A 20,676-nucleotide genomic window follows, 5' to 3' on the forward strand; every position below is an offset into this window, starting at 1 on the left:
CAAAAGTAAACAAAAATGTGTAGTTAGCGGGATTGTTGCCAAACAGAGAGAATTGAAAAAAAACATAGACTGCATTATTTACATGACCTTGAGTAGAGAGAGTGTAAGATTAAGCTAAAGCAGTATTTTCCTGGCACAGTATATATTTGCCCACTGTTTTTTGGGTTTTCGTCAGGAGACACTCCTGTACAGTCATGCATGGATAATCTGCTACACTACAATATGACTCGAAGGACATTTTATGAAATTAATGCTCCAAAACATTTCAAAAAGATGTTTCTTATCCCTTTCAAGAAATATATTTAGCTATATTTTCCTGCATATTTTTATCTCTTTTTATGCATAATAATGGCTTGCTTTAATTCTGTTACCTTTTGCCATTAACACTCATTAAAAATGCCCTGCTAAATGACGTAAAACAACTGACACAAAATATTGTGGCACAGAGGACAATAGTATATGTTTTCTAAAATTGGGAATTTTTTATGTTTTTGGCTAATCTAAAGTGTTTGTTAATCACCTGATAAATTAAATATTTGGCCAAAATGATTTTTTCTAAATGACTTTAAAAGAAAGTGTACATAAACTATGAATGTGGGCAAAAAATGTAAGTTGTATTTAAACTAAGGTTAATGCATAAATATTACTGTCTTTTCCTGCATCACGGCAGGAAATAATCGTACTAGCATGCAACACTTCCCACAAGTGCTTATGTTACAGAAAAAATAAAAAATGTTAAGGACTCCCCGTCGGGGAATCGAACCCCGGTCTCCCACGTGACAGGCGGGGATACTCACCACTATACTAATGAGGAATAACTTGACATGTGTTTTTGGGAAAACTCCCTCCAATGGGGAGATTTTAATGCCATCTCTGCCGCTAATCAGAAGATGCACAACTTAAATTAACATTTTGCTGAATGGTAAGCTACTTTGCTTGATGCAAAAGTAAACAAAAATGTGTAGTTAGCGGGATTGTTGCCAAACAGAGAGAACTGAAAAAAAACATAGACTGCATTATTTACATGACCTTGAGTAGAGAGAGTGTAAGATTAAGCTAAAGCAGTATTTTCCTGGCACAGTATATATTTGCCAGCTGTTTTTCGGGTTTTCGTCAGGAGACACTCCTGTACAGTCATGCATGGATAATCTGCTACACTACAATATGACTCGAAGGACATTTTATGAAATTAATGCTCCAAAACATTTCAAAAAGATGTTTCTTATCCCTTTCAAGAAATATATTTAGCTATATTTTCCTGCATATTTTTATCTCTTTTTATGCATAATAATGGCTTGCTTTAATTCTGTTACCTTTTGCCATTAACACTCATTAAAAATGCCCTGCTAAATGACGTAAAACAACTGACACAAAATATTGTGGCACAGAGGACAATAGTATATGTTTTCTAAAATTGGGAATTTTTTATGTTTTTGGCTAATCTAAAGTGTTTGTTAATCACCTGATAAATTAAATTTTTGGCCAAAATGATTTTTTCTAAATGACTTTAAAAGAAAGTGTACATAAACTATGAATGTGGGCAAAAAAGGTAAGTTGTATTTAAACTAAGGTTAATGCATAAATATTACTGTCTTTTCCTGCATCACGGCAGGAAATAATCGTACTAGCATGCAACACTTCCCACAAGTGCTTATGTTACAGAAAAAATAAAAATTGTTAAGGACTCCCTGTCAGGGAATCGAACCCCGGTCTCCCACGTGACAGGCAGGGATACTCACCACTATACTAACGAGGAATAACTTGACATGTGTTTTTGGGAAAACTCCCTCCAATGGGGAGATTTTAATGCCATCTCTGCCGCTAATCAGAAGATGCACAACTTAAATCAACATTTTGCTGAATGGTAAGCTACTTTGCTTGATGCAAAAGTAAACAAAAATGTGTAGTTAGCGGGATTGTTGCCAAACAGAGAGAATTGAAAAAAAACATAGACTGCATTATTTACATGACCTTGAGTAGAGAGAGTGTAAGATTAAGCTAAAGCAGTATTTTCCTGGCACAGTATATATTTGCCCACTGTTTTTTGGGTTTTCGTCAGGAGACACTCCTGTACAGTCATGCATGGATAATCTGCTACACTACAATATGACTCGAAGGACATTTTATGAAATTAATGCTCCAAAACATTTCAAAAAGATGTTTCTTATCCCTTTCAAGAAATATATTTAGCTATATTTTCCTGCATATTTTTATCTCTTTTTATGCATAATAATATCTTGCTTTAATTCTGTTACCTTTTGCCATTAACACTCATTAAAAATGCCCTGCTAAATGACGTAAAACAACTGACACAAAATATTGTGGCACAGAGGACAATAGTATATGTTTTCTAAAATTGGGAATTTTTTATGTTTTTGGCTAATCTAAAGTGTTTGTTAATCACCTGATAAATTAAATTTTTGGCCAAAATGATTTTTTCTAAATGACTTTAAAAGAAAGTGTACATAAACTATGAATGTGGGCAAAAAATGTAAGTTGTATTTAAACTAAGGTTAATGCATAAATATTACTGTCTTTTCCTGCATCACGGCAGGAAATAATCGTACTAGCATGCAACACTTCCCACAAGTGCTTATGTTACAGAAAAAATAAAAAATGTTAAGGACTCCCCGTTGGGGAATCGAACCCCGGTCTCCCACGTGACAGGCGGGGATACTCAGCACTATACTAACGATGAATAACTTGACATGTGTTTTTGGGAAAACTCCCTCCAATGGGGAGATTTTAATGCCATCTCTGCCGCTAATCAGAAGATGTACAACTTAAATCAACATTTTGCTGAATGGTAAGCTGCTTTGCTTGATGCAAAAGTAAACAAAAATGTGTAGTTAGCGGGATTGTTGCCAAACAGAGAGAATTGAAAAAAAACATAGACTGCATTATTTACATGACCTTGAGTAGAGAGAGTGTAAGATTAAGCTAAAGCAGTATTTTCTTGGCACAGTATATATTTGCCCACTGTTTTTTGGGTTTTCGTCAGGAGACACTCCTGTACAGTCATGCATGGATAATCTGCTACACTACAATATGACTCGAAGGACATTTTATGAAATTAATGCTCCAAAACGTTTCAAAAAGATGTTTCTTATCCCTTTCAAGAAATATATTTAGCTATATTTTCCTGCATATTTTTATCTCTTTTTATGCATAATAATGGCTTGCTTTAATTCTGTTACCTTTTGCCATTAACACTCATTAAAAATGCCCTGCTAAATGACGTAAAACAACTGACACAAAATATTGTGGCACAGAGGACAATAGTATATATTTTCTAAAATTGGGAATTTTTTATTTTTTTGGCTAATCTAAAGTGTTTGTTAATCACCTGATAAATTAAATTTTTGGCCAAAATGATTTTTTCTAAATGACTTTAAAAGAAAGTGTACATAAGCTATGAATGTGGGCAAAAAATGTAAGTTGTATTTAAACTAAGGTTAATGCATAAATATTACTGTCTTTTCCTGCATCACGGCAGGAAATAATCGTACTAGCATGCAACACTTCCCACAAGTGCTTATGTTACAGAAAAAATAAAAAATGTTAAGGACTCCCTGTCGGGGAATCGAACCCCGGTCTCCCACGTGACAGGCGGGGATACTCAGCACTATACTAACGAGGAATAACTTGACATGTGTTTTTGGGAAAACTCCCTCCAATGGGGAGATTTTAATGCCATCTCTGCCGCTAATCAGATAATGCACAACTTAAATTAACATTTTGCTGAATGGTAAGCTACTTTGCTTGATGGAAAAGTAAACAAAAATGTGTAGGTAGCGGGATTGTTGCCAAACAGAGAGAACTGAAAAAAAACATAGACTGCATTATTTACATGACCTTGAGTAGAGAGAGTGTAAGATTAAGCTAAAGCAGTATTTTCCTGGCACAGTATATATTTGCCAGCTGTTTTTCGGGTTTTCGTCAGGAGACACTCCTGACCAGTCATGCATGGATAATCTGCTACACTACAATATGACTCGAAGGACATTTTATGAAATTAATGCTCTAAAACATTTCAAAAAGATGTTTCTTATCCCTTTCAAGAAATATATTTAGCTATATTTTCCTGCATATTTTTATGCATAATAATGGCTTGCTTTAATTCTGTTACCTTTTGCCATTAACACTCATTAAAAATGCCCTGCTAAATGACGTAAAACAACTGACACAAAATATTGTGGCACAGAGGACAATAGTATATGTTTTCTAAAATTGGGAATTTTTTATGTTTTTGGCTAATCTAAAGTGTTTGTTAATCACCTGATAAATTAAATTTTTGGCCAAAATGATTTTTTCTAAATGACTTTAAAAGAAAGTGTACATAAACTATGAATGTGGGCAAAAAAGGTAAGTTGTATTTAAACTAAGGTTAATGCATAAATATTACTGTCTTTTCCTGCATCACGGCAGGAAATAATCGTACTAGCATGCAACACTTCCCACAAGTGCTTATGTTACAGAAAAAATAAAAAATGTTAAGGACTCCCCATCGGGGAATCGAACCCCGGTCTCCCGCATGACAGGCGGGGATACGCACCACTATACTAACGAGGAATAACTTGACATGTGTTTTTGGGAAAACTCCCTCCAATGGGGAGATTTCAATGCCATCTCTACCGCTAATCAGAAGATGTACAACTTAAATCAACATTTTGCTGAATGGTAAGCTGCTATGCTTGATGCAAAAGTAAAAAAAAATGTGTAGTTAGCGGGATTGTTGCCAAACAGAGAGAATTGAAAAAAACATAGACTGCATTATTTACATGACCCTGAGTAAAGAGAGTGTAAGATTAAGCTAAAGCAGTATTTTCCTGGCACAGTATATATTTGCCCACTTTTTTTTGGGTTTTCGTCAGGAGACACTCCTGTACAGTCATGCATGGATAATCTGCTACACTACAATATGACTCGAAGGACATTTTATGAAATTAATGCTCTAAAACATTTCAAAAAGATGTTTCTTATCCCTTTCAAGAAATATATTTAGCTATATTTTCCTGCATATTTTTATCTCTTTTTATGCATAATAATGGCTTGCTTTAATTCTGTTACCTTTTGCCATTAACACTCATTAAAAATGCCCTGCTAAATGATGTAAAACAACTGACACAAAATATTGTGGCACAGAGGACAATAGTATATGTTTTCTAAAATTGGGAATTTTTTATGTTTTTGGCTAATCTAAAGTGTTTGTTAATCACCTGATAAATTAAATTTTTGGCCAAAATGATTTTTTCTAAATGACTTTAAAAGAAAGTGTACATAAACTATGAATGTGGGCAAAAAAGGTAAGTTGTATTTAAACTAAGGTTAATGCATAAATATTACTGTCTTTTCCTGCATCACGGCAGGAAATAATCGTACTAGCATGCAACACTTCCCACAAGTGCTTATGTTACAGAAAAAATAAAAAATGTTAAGGACTCCCCGTCGGGGAATCGAACCCCAGTCTCCCGCGTGACAGGCGGGGATACTCACCACTATACTAACGAGGAATAACTTGACATGTGTTTTTGGGAAAACTCCCTCCAATGGGGAGATTTTAATGCCATCTCTGCCGCTAATCAGAAGATGCACAACTTAAATTAACATTTTGCTGAATGGTAAGCTACTTTGCTTGATGCAAAAGTAAACAAAAATGTGTAGTTAGCGGGATTGTTGCCAAACAGAGAGAATTGAAAAAAAACATAGACTGCATTATTTACATGACCTTGAGTAGAGAGAGTGTAAGATTAAGCTAAAGCAGTATTTTCCTGGCACAGTATATATTTGCCAGCTGTTTTTCGGGTTTTCGTCAGGAGACACTCCTGTACAGTCATGCATGGATAATCTGCTACACTACAATATGACTCGAAGGACATTTTATGAAATTAATGCTCTAAAACATTTCAAAAAGATGTTTCTTATCCCTTTCAAGAAATATATTTAGCTATATTTTCCTGCATATTGTTATCCCTTTTTATGCATAATAATAGCTTGCTTTAATTCTGTTACCTTTTGCCATTAACACTGATTAAATATGCCCTGCTAAATGACGTAAAACAACTGACACAAAATATTTTGTCACAGAGGACAATAGTATATGTTTTATAAAATTGGGAATTTTTAATGTTTTTGGCTAATCTAAAGTGTTTGTTAATCACCTGATAAATTACATTTTTGGCCAAAATGATTTTTTCTAAATGACTTTAAAAGAAAGTGTACATAAACTATGAATGTGGGCAAAAAAGGTAAGTTGTATTTAAACTAAGGTTAATGCATAAATATTACTGTCTTTTCCTGCATCACGGCAGGAAATAATCGTACTAGCATGCAACACTTCCCACAAGTGCTTATGTTACAGAAAAAATAAAAATTGTTAAGGACTCCCCGTCAGGGAATCGAACCCCGGTCTCCCGCATGACAGGCGGGGATACTCACCACTATACTAACGAGGAACAACTTGACATGTGTTTTTGGGAAAACTCCCTCCAATGGGGAGATTTTAATGCCATCTCTAGCGCTAATCAGAAGATGTACAACTTAAATCAACATTTTGCTGAATGGTACGCTGCTTTGCTTGATGCAAAAGTAAAAAAAAATGTGTAGTTAGCGGGATTGTTGCCAAACAGAGAGAATTGAAAAAAACATAGACTGCATTATTTACATGACCCTGAGTAAAGAGAGTGTAAGATTAAGCTAAAGCAGTATTTTCCTGGCACAGTATATATTTACCAGCTGTTTTTCGGGTTTTCGTCAGGAGACATTCCTGTACAGTCATGCATGGATAATCTGCTACACTACAATATGACTCGAAGGACCTTTTATGAAATTAATGCTCCAAAACATTTCAAAAAGATGTTTCTTATCCCTTTCAAGAAATATATTTAGCTATATTTTCCTGCATATTGTTATCCCTTTTTATGCATAATAATGGCTTGCTTTAATTCTGTTACCTTTTGCCATTAACACTGATTAAATATGCCCTGCTAAATGACGTAAAACAACTGACACAAAATATTTTGTCACAGAGGACAATAGTATATGTTTTATAAAATTGGGAATTTTTAATGTTTTTGGCTAATCTAAAGTGTTTGTTAATCACCTGATAAATTAAATTTTTGGCCAAAATGATTTTTTCTAAATGACTTTAAAAGAAAGTGTACATAAACTATGAATGTGGGCAAAAAAGGTAAGTTGTATTTAAACTAAGGTTAATGCATAAATATTACTGTCTTTTCCTGCATCACGGCAGGAAATAATCGTACTAGCATGCAACACTTCCCACAAGTGCTTATGTTACAGAAAAAATAAAAAATGTTAAGGACTCCCCGTCGGGGAATCGAACCCCGGTCTCCGACGTGACAGGCGGGGATACTCACCACTATACTAACGAGGAATAACTCGACATGTGTTTTTGGGAAAACTCTCCAATGGGGAGATTTTAATGCCATCTCTGCCGCTAATCAGAAGATGCACAACTTAAATTAACATTTTGCTGAATGGTAAGCTACTTTGCTTGATGCAAAAGTAAACAAAAATGTGTAGTTAGCGGGATTGTTGCCAAAAAGAGAGAACTGAAAAAAAACATAGACTGCATTATTTACATGACCTTGAGTAGAGAGAGTGTAAGATTAAGCTAAAGCAGTATTTTCCTGGAACGGTATATATTTGCCCACTGTTTTTTGGGTTTTCGTCAGGAGACACTCCTGTACAGTCATGCATGGATAATCTGCTACACTACAATATGACTCGAAGGACATTTTATGAAATTAATGCTCCAAAACATTTCAAAAAGATGTTTCTTATCTCTTTCAAGAAATATATTTAGCTATATTTTCCTGCATATTTTTATCTCTTTTTATGCATAATAATGGCTTGCTTTAATTCTGTTACCTTTTGCCATTAACACTCATTAAAAATGCCCTGCTAAATGACGTAAAACAACTGACACAAAATATTGTGGCACAGAGGACAATAGTATATGTTTTCTAAAATTGGGAATTTTTTATGTTTTTGGCTAATCTAAAGTGTTTGTTAATCACCTGATAAATTAAATTTTTGGCCAAAATGATTTTTTCTAAATGACTTTAAAAGAACGTGTACATAAACTATGAATGTGGGCAAAAAAGGTAAGTTGTATTTAAACTAAGGTTAATGCATAAATATTACTGTCTTTTCCTGCATCACGGCAGGAAATAATCGTACTAGCATGCAACACTTCCCACAAGTGCTTATGTTACAGAAAAAATAAAAAATGTTAAGGACTCCCCGTCGGGGAATCGAACCCCGGTCTCCCGCGTGACAGGCGGGGATACTCACCACTATACTAACGAGGAATAACTTGACATGTGTTTTTGGGAAAACTCCCTCCAATGGGGAGATTTTAATGCCATCTCTGCCGCTAATCAGAAGATGCACAACTTAAATTAACATTTTGCTGAATGGTAAGCTACTTTGCTTGATGCAAAAGTAAACAAAAATGTGTAGTTAGCGGGATTGTTGCCAAACAGAGAGAATTGAAAAAAAACATAGACTGCATTATTTACATGACCTTGAGTAGAGAGAGTGTAAGATTAAGCTAAAGCAGTATTTTCCTGGCACAGTATATATTTGCCAGCTGTTTTTTGGGTTTTCGTCAGGAGACACTCCTGTACAGTCATGCATGGATAATCTGCTACACTACAATATGACTCGAAGGACATTTTATGAAATTAATGCTCTAAAACATTTCAAAAAGATGTTTCTTATCCCTTTCAAGAAATATATTTAGCTATATTTTCCTGCATATTGTTATCCCTTTTTATGCATAATAATGGCTTGCTTTAATTCTGTTACCTTTTGCCATTAACACTGATTAAATATGCCCTGCTAAATGACGTAAAACAACTGACACAAAATATTTTGTCACAAAGGACAATAGTATATGTTTTATAAAATTGGGAATTTTTAATGTTTTTAGCTAATCTAAAGTGTTTGTTAATCACCTGATAAATTACATTTTTGGCCAAAATGATTTTTTCTAAATGACTTTAAAAGAAAGTGTACATAAACTATGAATGTGGGCAAAAAAGGTAAGTTGTATTTAAACTAAGGTTAATGCATAAATATTACTGTCTTTTCCTGCATCACGGCAGGAAATAATCGTACTAGCATGCAACACTTCCCACAAGTGCTTATGTTACAGAAAAAATAAAAATTGTTAAGGACTCCCCGTCAGGGAATCGAACCCCGGTCTCCCACGTGACAGGCAGGGATACTCACCACTATACTAACGAGGAATAACTTGACATGTGTTTTTGGGAAAACTCCCTCCAATGGGGTGATTTTAATGCCATCTCTGCCGCTAATCAGAAGATGCACAACTTAAATCAACATTTTGCTGAATGGTAAGCTGCTTTGCTTGATGCAAAAGTAAACAAAAATGTGTAGTTAGCGGGATTGTTGCCAAACAGAGAGAATTGAAAAAAAACATAGACTGCATTATTTACATGACCTTGAGTAGAGAGAGTGTAAGATTAAGCTAAAGCAGTATTTTCCTGGCACAGTATATATTTGCCCACTGTTTTTTTGGGTTTTCGTCAGGAGACACTCCTGTACAGTCATGCATGGATAATCTGCTACACTACAATATGACTCGAAGGACATTTTATGAAATTAATGCTCCAAAACATTTCAAAAAGATGTTTCTTATCCCTTTCAAGAAATATATTTAGCTATATTTTCCTGCATATTTTTATCTCTTTTTATGCATAATAATGGCTTGCTTTAATTCTGTTACCTTTTGCCATTAACACTCATTAAAAATGCCCTGCTAAATGACGTAAAACAACTGACACAAAATATTTTGTCACAGAGGACAATAGTATATGTTTTATAAAATTGGGAATTTTTAATGTTTTTGGCTAATCTAAAGTGTTTGTTAATCACCTGATAAATTAAATTTTTGGCCAAAATGATTTTTTCTAAATGACTTTAAAAGAAAGTGTACATAAACTATGAATGTGGGCAAAAAAGGTAAGTTGTATTTAAACTAAGGTTAATGCATAAATATTACTGTCTTTTCCTGCATCACGGCAGGAAATAATCGTACTAGCATGCAACACTTCCCACAAGTGCTTATGTTACAGAAAAAATAAAAATTGTTAAGGACTCCCCGTCAGGGAATCGAACCCCGGTCTCCCGCGTGACAGGCAGGGATACTCACCACTATACTAACGAGGAACAACTTGGCATGTGCTTTTGGGAAAACTCCCTCCAATGGGGAGATTTCAATGCCATCTCTGCCGCTAATCAGAAGATGTACAACTTAAATCAACATTTTGCTGAATGGTAAGCTGCTTTGCTTGATGCAAAAGTAAAAAAAAATGTGTAGTTAGCGGGATTGTTGCCAAACAGAGAGAATTGAAAAAAACATAGACTGCATTATTTACATGACCTTGAGTAGAGAGAGTGTAAGATTAAGCTAAAGCAGTATTTTCCTGGCACAGTATATATTTGCCCACTGTTTTTTGGGTTTTCGTCAGGAGACACTCCTGTACAGTCATGCATGTATAATCTGCTACACTACAATATGACTCGAAGGACATTTTATGAAATTAATGCTCCAAAACATTTCAAAAAGATGTTTCTTATCCCTTTCAAGAAATATATTTAGCTATATTTTCCTGCATATTTTTATCTCTTTTTATGCATAATAATGGCTTGCTTTAATTCTGTTACCTTTTGCCATTAACACTCATTAAAAATGCCCTGCTAAATGACGTAAAACAACTGACACAAAATATTGTGGCACAGAGGACAATAATATATGTTTTCTAAAATTGGGAATTTTTTATGTTTTTGGCTAATCTAAAGTGTTTGTTAATCACCTGATAAATTAAATTTTTGGCCAAAATGATTTTTTCTAAATGACTTTAAAAGAAAGTGTACATAAACTATGAATGTGGGCAAAAAAGGTAAGTTGTATTTAAACTAAGGTTAATGCATAAATATTACTGTCTTTTCCTGCATCACGGCAGGAAATAATCGTACTAGCATGCAACACTTCCCACAAGTGCTTATGTTACAGAAAAAATAAAAAATATTAAGGACTCCCCGTTGGGGAATCGAACCCCGGTCTCCTGCGTGACAGGTGGGGATACTCACCACTATACTAACGAGGAATAACTTGACATGTGTTTTTGGGAAAACTCCCTCCAATGGGGAGATTTCAATGCCATCACTGCCGCAAATCAGAAGAAAAATCAACATTTTGCTGAATGGTAAGCTGCTTTGCTTGATGCAAAAGTAAAAAAAAATGTGTAGTTAGCGGGATTGTTGCCAAACAGAGAGAATTGAAAAAAAACATAGACTGCATTATTTACATGACCTTGAGTAGAGAGAGTGTAAGATTAAGCTAAAGCAGTATTTTCCTGGCACAGTATATATTTGCCAGCTGTTTTTCGGGTTTTCATCAGGAGACACTCCTGTACCGTCATGCATGGATAATCTGCTACACTACAATATGACTCGAAGGACATTTTATGAAATTAATGCTCCAAAACATTTCAAAAAGATTTTTCTTATCCCTTTCAAGAAATATATTTAGCTATATTTTCCTGCATTTTGTTATCCCTTTTTATGCATAATAATGGCTTGCTTTAATTCTGTTACCTTTTGCCATTAACACTGATTAAATATGCCCTGCTAAATGACGTAAAACAACTGACACAAAATATTTTGTCACAGAGGACAATAGTGTATGTTTTCTAAAATTGGGAATTTTTAATGTTTTTGGCTAATCTAAAGTGTTTGTTAATCACCTGATAAATTAAATTTTTGGCCAAAATGATTTTTTCTAAATGACTTTAAAAGAAAGTGTACATAAACTATGAATGTGAGCAAAAAAGGTAAGTTGTATTTAAACTAAGGTTAATGCATAAATATTACTGTCTTTTCCTACATCACGGCAGGAAATAATCGTACTAGCATGCAACACTAACCATAAGTGCTTATGTTACAGTAAAAAGAAAAAAGTTAAAAACTCCCCATCGGGGAATCGAACCCCGGTCTCCTGCGTGACAGGCGGGGATAATCACCACTATACTAATGAGGAATAGCTTGACACGTGTGTTTGGGAAAATTCCCTCCAATGGGGAGATTTCAATGCCATCACTGCCGCTAACCAAAAGATGCACAACTTAAATCAACATTTTGCTGAATGGTAAGCTGCTTTGCTTGATGCAAAAGTAAAAAAAAATGTGCAGTTAGCGGGATTGTTGCCAAACAGAGAGAATTGAAAAAAAACATACACTGCATTATTTACATGACCCTGAGTAAAGAGAGTGTAAGATTAAGCTAAAGCAGTATTTTCCTGGCACAGTATATATTTGCCCACTGTTTTTTGGGTTTTCGTCAGGAGACACTCCTGTACAGTCATGCATGGATAATCTGCTACACTACAATATGACTCGAAGGACATTTTATGAAATTAATGCTCCAAAACATTTCAAAAAGATGTTTCTTATCCCGTTCAAGAAATATATTTAGCTATATTTTCCTGCATATTGTTATCCCTTTTTATGCATAATAATGGCTTGCTTTAATTCTGTTACCTTTTGCCATTAACACTCATTAAAAATGCCCTGCTAAATGACGTAAAACAACTGACACAAAATATTTTGGCACAGAGGACAATAGTATATGTTTTCTAAAATTGGGAATTTTTTATGTTTTTGGCTAATCTAAAGTGTTTGTTAATCACCTGATAAATTAAATTTTTGGCCAAAATGATTTTTTCTAAATGACTTTAAAAGAAAGTGTACATAAACTTTGAATGTGGGCAAAAAAGGTAAGTTGTATTTAAACTAAGGTTAATGCATAAATATTACTGTCTTTTTCCTGCATTATGGCAGGAAATAATCGTACTAGCATGCAACACTTCCCATAAGTGCTTATGTTAAGGTAAAAAGAAAAAAAGTTAAAAACTCCCCATTGGGGAATAGAACCCCGGTCTCCTGCGTGACAGGCGGGGAAAATCACCACTATACTAACGAGGAATAGCTTGACACGTGTGTTTGGGAAAATTCCCTCCAATGGGGAGATTTCAATGCCATCACTGCCGCTAATCAGAAGATGCACAACTTAAATCAACATTTTGCTAAATGGTAAGCTGCTTTGCTTGATGCAAAAGTAAAAAAAAATGTGTAGTTAGCGGGATTGTTGCCAAACAGAGAGAATTGAAAAAAAACATAGACTGCATTATTTACATGACCCTCAGTAAAGAGAGTGTAAGATTAAGCTAAAGCAGTATTTTCCTGGCACAGTATATATTTGCCCACTGTTTTTTGGGTTTTCGTCAGGAGACACTCCTGTACAGTCATGCATGGATAATCTGCTACACTACAATATGACTCGAAGGACATTTTATGAAATTAATGCTCCAAAACATTTCAAAAAGATGTTTCTTATCCCTTTCAAGAAATATATTTAGCTATATTTTCCTGCATATTGTTATCCCTTTTTATGCATAATAATGGCTTGCTTTAATTCTGTTACCTTTTGCCATTAACACTCATTAAAAATGCCCTGCTACATGACGTAAAACAACTGACACAAAATATTGTGGCACAGAGGACAATAGTATATGTTTTCTAATATTGGGAATTTTTTATGTTTTTGGCTAATCTAAAGTGTTTGTTAATCACCTGATAAATTAAATTTTTGGCCAAAATGATTTTTTCTAAATGACTTTAAAAGAAAGTGTACATAAACTTTGAATGTGGGCAAAAAAGGTAAGTTGTATTTAAACTAAGGTTAATGCATAAATATTACTGTCTTTTTCCTGCATTATGGCAGGAAATAATCGTACTAGCATGCAACACTTCCCATAAGTGCTTATGTTAAGGTAAAAAGAAAAAAAGTTAAAAACTCCCCATTGGGGAATAGAACCCCGTTCTCCTGCATGACAGGCGGGGAAAATCACCACTATACTAACGAGGAATAGCTTGACACGTGTGTTTGGGAAAATTCCCTCCAATGGGGAGATTTCAATGCCATCACTGCCGCTAATCAGAAGATGCACAACTTAAATCAACATTTTGCTAAATGGTAAGCTGCTTTGCTTGATGCAAAAGTAAAAAAAAATGTGTAGTTAGCGGGATTGTTGCCAAACAGAGAGAATTGAAAAAAAACATAGACTGCATTATTTACATGACCATGAGTAAAGAGAGTGTAAAATTAAGCTAAAGCAGTATTTTCCTGGCACAGTATATATTTGCCCACTGTTTTTTGGGTTTTCGTCAGGAGACACTCCTGTACAGTCATGCATGGATAATCTGCTACACTACAATATGACTCGAAGGACATTTTATGAAATTAATGCTCCAAAACATTTCAAAAAGATGTTTCTTATCCCTTTCAAGAAATATATTTAGCTATATTTTCCTGCATATTGTTATCCCTTTTTATGCATAATAATGGCTTGCTTTAATTCTGTTACCTTTTGCCATTAACACTCATTAAAAATGCCCTGCTAAATGACGTAAAACAACTGACACAAAATATTGTGGCACAGAGGACAATAGTATATAATTTCTAAAATTGGGAATTTTTTATGTTTTTGAGTAATCTAAAGTGTTTGTTAATCACCTGATAAATTACATTTTTGGCCAAAATGATTTTTTCTAAATGACTTTAAAAGAAAGTGTACATAAACTATGAATGTGGGCAAAAAAGGTAAGTTGTATTTAAACTAAGGTTAATGCATAAATATTACTGTCTTTTCCTGCATCACGGCAGGAAATAATCGTACTAGCATGCAACACTACCCACAAGTGCTTATGTTACAGAAAAAATAAAAAATGTTAAGGACTCCCCGTCGGGGAATTGAACCCCGGTCTCCCACGTGACAGGCGGGGATACTCACCACTATACTAACGAGGAATAACTTGACATGTGCTTTTGGGAAAACTCCCTCCAATGGGGAGAATTCAATGCCATCACTGCCGCTAATCTTAAGATGCACAACTTAAATCAACATTTTGCTGAATGGTACGCTGCTTTGCTTGATGCAAAAGTAAAAAAAAATGTGTAGTTAGCGGGATTGTTGCCAAACAGAGAGAATTGAAAAAAAACATAGACTGCATTATTTACATGACCCTGAGTAAAGAGAGTGTAAGATTAAGCTAAAGCAGTATTTTCCTGGCACAGTATATATTTGCCCACTGTTTTTTGGGTTTTCGTCAGGAGACACTCCTGTACAGTCATGCATGGATAATCTGCTACACTACAATATGACTCGAAGGACATTTTATGAAATTAATGCTCCAAAACATTTCAAAAAGATGTTTCTTTTCCCTTTCAAGAAATATATTTAGCTATATTTTCCTGCATATTGTTATCCCTTTTTATGCATAATAATGGCTTGCTTTAATTCTGTTACCTTTTGCCATTAACACTCATTAAAAATGCCCTGCTAAATGACGTAAAACAACTGACACAAAATATTGTGGCACAGAGGACAATAGTATATGTTTTCTAAAATTGGGAATTTTTTATGTTTTTGACTAATCTAAAGTGTTTGTTAATCACCTGATAAATTAAATTTTTGGCTAAAATGATTTTTTCTAAATGACTTTAAAAGAAAGTGTACATAAACTTTGAATGTGGGCAAAATAGGTAAGTTGTATTTAAACTAAGGTTAATGCATAAATATTACTGTCTTTTCCTGCATCACGGCAGGAAATAATCGTACTAGCATGCAACACTTCCCACCAGTGCTTATGTTACAGAAAAAATAAAAAATGTTAAGGGCTCCCCGTCGGGGAATCGAACCCCGGTCTCCCGCGTGACAGGTGGGGATACTCACCACTATACTAACGAGGAATAACTTGACATGTGTATTTGGGAAAACTCCCTCCAATGGGGAGATTTCAATGCCATCACTGCCGCTAATCAGAAGATGCACAACTTAAATCAACATTTTGCTGAATGGTAAGCTGCTTTGCTTGATGCAAAAGTAAAAAAAAATGTGTAGTTAGCGGGATTGTTGCCAAACAGAGAGAATTGAAAAAAAAACATAGACTGCATTATTTAAATGACTCTGAGTAAAGAGAGTGTAAGATTAAGCTAAAGCAGTATTTTCCTGGCACAGTATATATTTGCCCACTGTTTTTTGGGTTTTCGTCAGGAGACACTCCTGTACAGTCATGCATGGATAATCTGCTACACTACAATATGACTCGAAGGACATTTTATGAAATTAATGCTCCAAAACATTTCAAAAAGATGTTTCTTTTCCCTTTCAAGAAATATATTTAGCTATATTTTCCTGCATATTGTTATCCCTTTTTATGCATAATAATGGCTTGCTTTAATTCTGTTACCTTTTGCCATTAACACTCATTAAAAATGCCCTGCTAAATGACGTAAAACAACTGACACAAAATATTGTGGCACAGAGGACAATAGTATATGTTTTCTAAAATTGGGAATTTTTTATGTTTTTGACTAATCTAAAGTGTTTGTTAATCACCTGATAAATTAAATTTTTGGCTAAAATGATTTTTTCTAAATGACTTTAAAAGAAAGTGTACATAAACTTTGAATGTGGGCAAAAAAGGTAAGTTGTATTTAAACTAAGGTTAATGCATAAATATTACTGTCTTTTCCTGCATCACGGCAGGAAATAATCGTACTAGCATGCAACACTTCCCACCAGTGCTTATGTTACAGAAAAAATAAAAAATGTTAAGGGCTCCCCGTCGGGGAATCGAACCCCGGTCTCCCGCGTGACAGGTGGGGATACTCACCACTATACTAACGAGGAATAACTTGACATGTGTATTTGGGAAAACTCCCTCCAATGGGGAGATTTCAATGCCATCACTGCCGCTAATCAGAAGATGCACAACTTAAATCAACATTTTGCTGAATGGTAAGCTGCTTTGCTTGATGCAAAAGTAAAAAAAAATGTGTAGTTAGCGGGATTGTTGCCAAACAGAGAGAATTGAAAAAAAAACATAGACTGCATTATTTAAATGACTCTGAGTAAAGAGAGTGTAAGATTAAGCTAAAGCAGTATTTTCCTGGCACAGTATATATTTGCCCACTGTTTTTTGGGTTTTCGTCAGGAGACACTCCTGTACAGTCATGCATGGATAATCTGCTACACTACAATATGACTCGAAGGACATTTTATGAAATTAATGCTCCAAAACATTTCAAAAAGATGTTTCTTATCCCTTTCAAGAAATATATTTAGCTATATTTTCCTGCATATTGTTATCCCTTTTTATGCATAATAATGGCTTGCTTTAATTCTGTTACCTTTTGCCATTAACACTCATTAAAAATGCCCTGCTAAATGACGTAAAACAACTTACACAAAATATTGTGGCACAGAGGACAATAATATATGTTTTCTAAAATTGGGAATTTTTTATGTTTTTGACTAATCTAAAGTGTTTGTTAATCACCTGATAAATTAAATTTTTGGCCAAAATGATTTTTTCTAAATGACTTTAAAAGAAAGTGTACATAAACTATGAATGTGGGCAAAAAAGGTAAGTTGTATTTAAACTAAGGTTAATGCATAAATATTACTGTCTTTTCCTGCATCACGGTAGGAAATAATCGTACTAGCATGCAACACTTCCCACAAGTGCTTATGTTACAGTAAAAAGAAAAAAAGTTAAGAGCTCCCCGTCAGGGAATCGAACCCCGGTCTACTGCGTGACAGGTGGGGATACTCACCACTATACTAACGAGGAATAACTTGACATGTGATTTTGGGAAAACTCCCTCCAATGGGGAGATTTCAATGCCATCACTGCCGCTAATCAGAAGATGCACAACTTAAATCAACATTTTGCTGAATGGTACGCTGCTTTGCTTGATGCAAAAGTAAAAAAAAATGTGTAGTTAGCGGGATTGTTGCCAAACAGAGAGAATTGAAAAAAAACATAGACTGCATTATTTACATGACCCTGAGTAAAGAGAGTGTAAGATTAAGCTAAAGCAGTATTTTCCTGGCACAGTATATATTTGCCCACTGTTTTTTGGGTTTTCGTCAGGAGACACTCCTGTACAGTCATGCATGGATAATCTGCTACACTACAATATGACTCGAAGGACATTTTATGAAATTAATGCTCCAAAACATTTCAAAAAGATGTTTCTTATCCATTTCAAGAAATATATTTAGCTATATTTTCCTGCATATTTTTATCCCTTTTTATGCATAATAATGGCTTGCTTTAATTCTGTTACCTTTTGCCATTAACACTCATTAAAAATGCCCTGCTAAATGACGTAAAACAACTGACACAAAATATTGTGGCACAGAGGACAATAGTATATGTTTTCTAAAATTGGGAATTTTTTATGTTTTTGGCTAATCTAAAGTGTTTGTTAATCACCTGATTAATTAAATTTTTGGCGAAAATTATTTTTTCTAAATGACTTTAAAAGAAAGTGTACATAAACTATGAATGTGGGCAAAAAAGGTAAGTTGTATTTAAACTAAGGTTAATGCATAAATATTACTGTCTTTTCCTGCATCACAGCAGGAAATAATTGTACTAGCATGCAACACTTCCCACAAGTGCTTATGTTACAGAAAAAATAAAAAATGTTAAGGACTCCCCTTCGGGGAATCGAACCCCGGTCTACTGCGTGACAGGTGGGGATACCCACCACTATACTAACGAGGAATAACTTGACATGTGCTTTTGGGAAAACTCCCTCCAATGGGGAGATTTCAATGCCATCACTGCCGCTAATCAGAAGATGCACAACTTAAATCAACATTTTGCTGAATGGTACGCTGCTTTGATTGATGCAAAAGTAAAAAAAAATGTGTAGTTAGCGGGATTGTTGCCAAACAGAGAGAATTGAAAAAAAACATAGACTGCATTATTTACATGACCCTGAGTAAAGAGAGTGTAAGATCAAGCTAAAGCAGTATTTTCCTGGCACAGTATATATTTGCCCACTGTTTTTTGGGTTTTCGTCAGGAGACACTCCTGTACAGTCATGCATGGATAATCTGCTACACTACAATATGACTCGAAGGACATTTTATGAAATTAATGCTCCAAAACATTTCAAAAAGAAGTTTCTTATCCCTTTCAAGAATTATATTTAACTATATTTTCCTGCATATTTTTATCCCTTTTTATGCATAATAATGGTTTGCTTTAATTTTGTTACCTTTTGCCATTAACACTCATTAAAAATGCCCTGCTAAATGACATAAAACAACTGACACAAAATATTGTGGCACAGAGGACAATAGTATATGTTTTCTAAAATTGGGAATTTTTAATGTTTTTGACTAATCTAAAGTGTTTGTTAATCACCTGATAAATAAAATTTTTGGCCAAAATGATTTTTTCTAAATGACTTTAAAAGAAAGTGTACATAAACTTTGAATGTGGGCAAAAAAGGTAAGTTGTATTTAAACTAAGGTTAATGCATAAATATTACTGTCTTTTCCTGCATCATGGCAGGAAATAATCGTACTAGCATGCAACACTTCCCACAAGTGCTTATGTTACAGAAAAAATAAAAAATGTTAAGGACTCCCTGTCGGGGAATTGAACCCCGGTCTCCCACGTGACAGGCGGGGATACTCACCACTATACTAACGAGGAATAACTTGACATGTGCTTTTGGGCAAACTCCCTCCAATGGGGAGATTTCAATGCCATCACTGCCGCTAATCAGAAGATGCACAACTTAAATTAACATTTTGCTGAATGGTAAGCTGCTTTGCTTGATGCAAAAGTAAAAAAAAATGTGCAGTTAGCGGGATTGTTGCCAAACAGAGAGAATTGAAAAAAAACATACACTGCATTATTTACATGACCCTGAGTAAAGAGAGTGTAAGATTAAGCTAAAGCAGTATTTTCCTGGCACAGTATATATTTGCCCACTGTTTTTTGGGTTTTCGTCAGGAGACACTCCTGTACAGTCATGCATGGATAATCTGCTACACTACAATATGACTCGAAGGACATTTTATGAAATTAATGCTCCAAAACATTTCAAAAAGATGTTTCTTATCCCGTTCAAGAAATATATTTAGCTATATTTTCCTGCATATTGTTATCCCTTTTTATGCATAATAATGGCTTGCTTTAATTCTGTTACCTTTTGCCATTAACACTCATTAAAAATGCCCTGCTAAATGACGTAAAACAACTGACACAAAATATTTTGGCACAGAGGACAATAGTATATGTTTTCTAAAATTGGGAATTTTTTATGTTTTTGGCTAATCTAAAGTGTTTGTTAATCACCTGATAAATTAAATTTTTGGCCAAAATGATTTTTTCTAAATGACTTTAAAAGAAAGTGTACATAAACTTTGAATGTGGGCAAAAAAGGTAAGTTGTATTTAAACTAAGGTTAATGCATAAATATTACTGTCTTTTTCCTGCATTATGGCAGGAAATAATCGTACTAGCATGCAACACTTCCCATAAGTGCTTATGTTAAGGTAAAAAGAAAAAAAGTTAAAAACTCCCCATTGGGGAATAGAACCCCGGTCTCCTGCGTGACAGGCGGGGAAAATCACCACTATACTAACGAGGAATAGCTTGACACGTGTGTTTGGGAAAATTCCCTCCAATGGGGAGATTTCAATGCCATCACTGCCGCTAATCAGAAGATGCACAACTTAAATCAACATTT

The 20,676-nt window shown here is 34.6% G+C and overlaps 6 non-coding genes across 6 annotated transcripts; all 6 read right to left on the reverse strand.

Annotated features, from left to right (window-relative positions):
* Positions 1-5,441: 5,441 nt before the first annotated feature.
* On the reverse strand, positions 5,442-5,513 carry TRNAD-GUC (transfer RNA aspartic acid (anticodon GUC)). The gene has a single exon. It is a non-coding gene; the product is annotated as a tRNA-Asp (tRNA).
* An 870-nt stretch (positions 5,514-6,383) lies between these two features.
* Positions 6,384-6,455, reverse strand: TRNAD-GUC (transfer RNA aspartic acid (anticodon GUC)). Its single transcript has one exon. It is a non-coding gene; the product is annotated as a tRNA-Asp (tRNA).
* Positions 6,456-8,264: 1,809 nt separating this feature from the next.
* On the reverse strand, positions 8,265-8,336 carry TRNAD-GUC (transfer RNA aspartic acid (anticodon GUC)). The gene has a single exon. It is a non-coding gene; the product is annotated as a tRNA-Asp (tRNA).
* A 6,514-nt stretch (positions 8,337-14,850) lies between these two features.
* TRNAD-GUC (transfer RNA aspartic acid (anticodon GUC)) lies at positions 14,851-14,922 on the reverse strand. Its single transcript has one exon. It is a non-coding gene; the product is annotated as a tRNA-Asp (tRNA).
* Positions 14,923-15,792: 870 nt separating this feature from the next.
* Positions 15,793-15,864, reverse strand: TRNAD-GUC (transfer RNA aspartic acid (anticodon GUC)). Its single transcript has one exon. It is a non-coding gene; the product is annotated as a tRNA-Asp (tRNA).
* An 871-nt stretch (positions 15,865-16,735) lies between these two features.
* Positions 16,736-16,807, reverse strand: TRNAD-GUC (transfer RNA aspartic acid (anticodon GUC)). The gene has a single exon. It is a non-coding gene; the product is annotated as a tRNA-Asp (tRNA).
* Between the last annotated feature and the right edge of the window lie 3,869 nt (positions 16,808-20,676).

This window comes from Mixophyes fleayi, chromosome 10, assembly GCF_038048845.1.
Source record: "Mixophyes fleayi isolate aMixFle1 chromosome 10, aMixFle1.hap1, whole genome shotgun sequence".
Lineage (NCBI taxonomy): Eukaryota > Metazoa > Chordata > Amphibia > Anura > Limnodynastidae > Mixophyes > Mixophyes fleayi.